Source organism: Astatotilapia calliptera, chromosome 2 (genome assembly GCF_900246225.1).
Source record: "Astatotilapia calliptera chromosome 2, fAstCal1.2, whole genome shotgun sequence".
Taxonomy (NCBI): Eukaryota; Metazoa; Chordata; class Actinopteri; order Cichliformes; family Cichlidae; genus Astatotilapia; species Astatotilapia calliptera.
Window position 1 is genome coordinate 5,551,561 of NC_039303.1, and position 4,901 is coordinate 5,556,461.

Sequence of the window (4,901 nt, forward strand, 5' to 3'; positions counted from 1 at the left end):
GAATCCCATTTTGTCATCGGCTTAACATGAGCTTATATTTATACTGATTAAAAATGTGCTACCCGCTTGATGTGTCAAGATTATCATTTAACTGTTCTGATTAATGCCCTTTTTTTCAACAACTTCAAGTCATAGACTGTAAATAAAAGATGGACATGGGCTATTGCTTTCTGGACTTTATGGAAGGGCTTTTCAAACTTCAGTGTTAGGAAATTTCCCACCACGATGTTGGGTTTTTTGGAATCAAAAGTGACCATATTTAGACTGTCTCCGTAAATTATGCAGATACAAAGAACAGACACACATATTTGTATGTAACAGACTAATAAGGTACTGGAATTTTACTGACAGTACATTTATTATTGGACTGTCTGTGCCTCACAGCAAGCCACATTATTTGTCAGAAAAATTACCAGCATCACCAACACAGTTGGGAAGATCAGTTCAGTGAGTTGAGGTGATGGCTACAGCTTCCAGCTACAGCTGCATAATTTTAAGACTTCAAACTCCAAATCTTAAAATTGCGTCAAAACAACCCAGTTATATGGGGTGAAATAATTCATGGAGGTTTGGCTACTTCGCACAGGGGTCTAATGGGACTGACTTGTTTTTTTGAGCCAGCCCCAAGTGGCCACTCCAGAAAATGCAGATTTGGGCACATCTGTGACAGCTTTATTTTTCAGCTTTGGATGTTGCCATGTGTTGCAAGCAACAGAATGAAAGTTCTGTACAATAAACAGATCATTTGTGTACATTCTAGGGTCAGTGCAGCCATGTAGTCATTTCCAAGTAAATCGAAAATACAGGGTCTTTACATTTAAATGTACTAGAAATGCCTGATAATGTTATCCCACAGATGCATCTTCTGGACTACTTGTAGCAGACAGCACTCGCGACTCTCAAGAGTCCTCATTCTCCGCTTGAGTTGACCGCCACCGAAGCCAAGAGAGGCAGTATGAAGTCATCACAAGAGTCAAGAGCTACTGTGCCACAGAGACTGATGTGTTCAAGGAGGGAAGAAAAGTTGGCAGAAAATCAGAGTTGTGTCACTGGAAAGGATTTGCAAGTGGGAGGAGGAAGAAGGAGGGGAAGTGGGGAGGGGTTGAGAGAGCAACTTGGGCTGCAGAGGAAGAGGGATGCTTTGGAGAGACTAAAAAAAGAGTGAGGAAAAAATGCTGGATGAATAAAGTGAAATACAGAGATAAAAGAAAAGTTTAAGGGAGTGAAAAAAGGTGAACGAGTAAGACTTGGGGCTGTGAAGCAGAGTGAATAGTGGTGTTGAAAGAGGAGGTGAAAGACATTTTCTCTGGCTCTAGGCCCAGCTGGTGTCTGTGCTGGACCACTGCGGGTGTCAGATCTTTATTCCAGTCCTGGAGACAGCTGGAGGTGTCAACACTGTGCTGGCCTCAGTTATACCTCCCGACTCAGCCATGTGTTTGTGCACAAAGCAACCCCACTGTCACAACAAGCAGATATGTTGACATAGGGACCCACTCCTTTTACCACCATTTGTATCAGTGGTTTAAAATGTTATTTTACCTCTTCAGAAAAGTATATTTGATGAATCAAAAGTATTGTTTAACTTTCAAACTGTAAAATGGCCACTTGAAGACCAAGAGTCACTTACAGGATGTATAATCAAGCATGACATGACCCAAACGAAAAGTTATAGAGGGGCTTTCATGCCCCATTTACATTGAAACAATCACTCAGTACTGGGGTTTCAAATTCTCAAGAACCACAGACAGACATTTAAGGGGTTAACCCACTAGCTACAAATCAAACTGGTAGGAAGGCATTTTATACTTTTATTAATGGGTTCCAGAAACGATGACTCTTGACTATCACATGTGTGCCTCAGAAAGACAGTCCCGTGTTACTTTCCACCCAAGATTCACATTTTTTTCTTAATCTTAAGGTAGCACATCCTGCCACGGAGATATACTGCAGCGAGCAGGCAGCTTCACTGTAAGTAAGACATTCCTCAGTAATGAGGTTAGTTATGGTCTGATAGGTGAATGACCGTCTCTGCAAGAAACTGGTAACAGTCCCAGAGTGATATCTTTCATTTTGTTTTGTTTATTTCAAAACAACATTTTCAAACATCTGACAATGTGAGTTATGTCATAAAGATTCTTATTTATGAAATTGCAGCTAGTTTTATAAGGGAAGGAGGCAACATCTGCACTTTGCTGAACTGGAACTCTTCCACTACAGATTTGACAGATCACTTCTCCATTCAACTGTAGCCTTCTTCGAAATAATGTGGCCGTTTCGGAAGGGAAAATCATTTACTATATATAAATCAAAGGAGATCAAGGGGCTGAAAATCTTAAAATGATGCTTCACTTCCATATGTTGAAAAAATCGGTACCTATAAAGCTGCATATGTTGAGTATAAAGGTTTTAAGTATTTAACTGCATATCTACAGTATTGTTAACATGATATATGTTATAAGTGGTCAAAAGGAAGCAAAGAAAAACTGTGTAGTGAAAGGCTTTTGGGGTTTTTCTTTAAGGGTGTATTCAGAACAATCAGCTTCACTCTGTTCCTCAGTAAATAGCTCTGAAATGCATTACATATTGCAGCACAGCCTGCAAGAAAACTCAAGCACACAGATGTGTTCATGGGAAATGGGATGCCTAATAAATCTTTGGCATAATGTTATTGAATTAGTAAGGACTTAGGATGAGATACCATATTAAATCCTGTCTTTTCCAGTTCACTGGTTTTGATAGCAATATATTAGAGTTCCACATGATATACTTACGTATCCGCCATCGTTTTTTTTATCACCTCTGGTGTGGAATTGGCAAAGGGGCGATGATGAATAATAAATGAGTCTGAATTTTCTGATGGAATTTCCATTTGCTCTGTGAACAATTTTCAGGAAAGAAGATTTATACTTAATACCTCACGATGCCCCCTCCAACAGCTGCTGTTTGTAGCGCAGGTTAATGGGGAGATCTCCATTTCTTCCATGTCACGATGTGATATTTGTTGCCATTTAGAAGTTACTCATTAGTCTGAGGACACAAACCTTCCATGTCCAGACAGAATTGAAGAAGTTATCCCCAGAAAGCAAAACTTTAATCACAGCAAGTAAATATCTTAGGTCCAAATATGTCTTTATAAGTCTGTCTGCTTGCTTGCAGAAGATTAAATGAGGAGGTAGCAGTGCAAGGACCAAATATTTTAGTGGCATTATCAATATTTGACTATTATTATTATTATAGTATATATTATAATTATATTCCATATAATACAGCAAAAGGGTTGCTGTTAATTGAACATTACACAGCAAAGCTTGTAGACTATTCAGCTTTCATGCAGCTTTTGTTAATGGGAGTGGCACATTGCTGATGACTCCCATAGATTTTACCTCCTTTAAAATTGTAACCAAATATCAACAAATACTGGTACTGAAAGCAGTTGTTATTTGTCAGGTCAAAGTTTTAATTGTCTTTGTTTTCCACACCTGCCTGTGTTAAAATTACAGTAAATTACAGTAATGAGTTTCAGATCACTAGGTTAAACTGCCCATGTGTGGGTCAACTCATTCACTCTGACCTGAATCTGACCAATGCAAAACTGGTTTTGAAACCTTTGGTCTAGTGATTGGATACAGGATGTGTTGGCTTTGACAGTAACATTAATTGAGAGAGAAGATACATTATTCCTCCAGCTGTGTAAATATATGCTTAGAAAGTGAAAGTTGGGGTATCAGCGGGTTAGAGAGAAAACTATTGTTCAACTCTATGTTAGTACAAAGTTGTATCCAAAAGTATACAACAAAAGCAAAGAGCTAGTGAGAGGAAACGGTCTCCAAGTTAATAGTTGAGTGTGTTTGGAAACCTCGTCTTCTTTAAAAAAAAAAAAAAAGTGGAAATTTTGTTTAGCAATGTGTGATTGGAGGACTTATTAGCGTTAGCGTTAATAGACAAATACATCCCTTGCGCATTTAAAAAGTCACACTACTGATAGAAAATCAAAATAAAAGGCCAATACACTAAGGGATTAACAGATGATCACATGTTTAAGAAGTGAGCGATGACTGCTTATCACCTTACATGTTAACAATAATCCCTGTTTCATCACAAACTTCTTAACTTGCATCACCTTCTTGCTGTGACATTTCATCTACTTTCAAAGTTGCTTGCAATGTTTGCAATGCATGAAGCTCATTCCACTGGTCCTCTGGATGAAAGCAGAAGCTAAATACCTCAGATGTAAATGTAAACAGGCTTCCACGGCCTCACATCTTTTCTTTCTTCCCAACATGGGTTGTAATCGGATGCCTAGATGCCCCTTTGCCATCCCTCATTACCCAGCATTCCTGAGGCCTGCATGCTGAGGGTGTGGCGGAGAAACTGGTGTGAGGTTGGCGTGGGACCAGGCGACAGTGATTGATCGAAGTATGATTGATGGCTACAGCTGATTCGCCAGCTCTGCTTTCGATTGTTGTTGGGTCTGGCACTTCTCACCTTGTAAAAGAGCTTTGAGATGAAAGAAGGCATAGATCTGAAAGAAGAGGATGTTAAGTGTGAAAAGTAACTGAGTGGTGAAACTTCAATGGATAAACAGGACAGTTCTTGATGATGACATATTCTGACCAAACAGCTGCTGTAGGTAAACAACTTTTGCAATGTTTTGATGATATCACTACATTAACCCTCTCAAAGCAGGCGTTGCAGATTTGCAACAAGTAAAAACTAACAACCTGATTACCCCACATACATATTTTATGAGGTTTTTTTACTCAGAAGTACCACTGCATGTATTCTTTTGTGCATTAGCAACAAAAACTTAATTTGAGCCTGAGAGGGTTAACGGAGTCAGAATGTTGGTAACTTTTTCGACTGCAATGCTAAGGCAAATGTAGCACCAGCAACTCATGCAT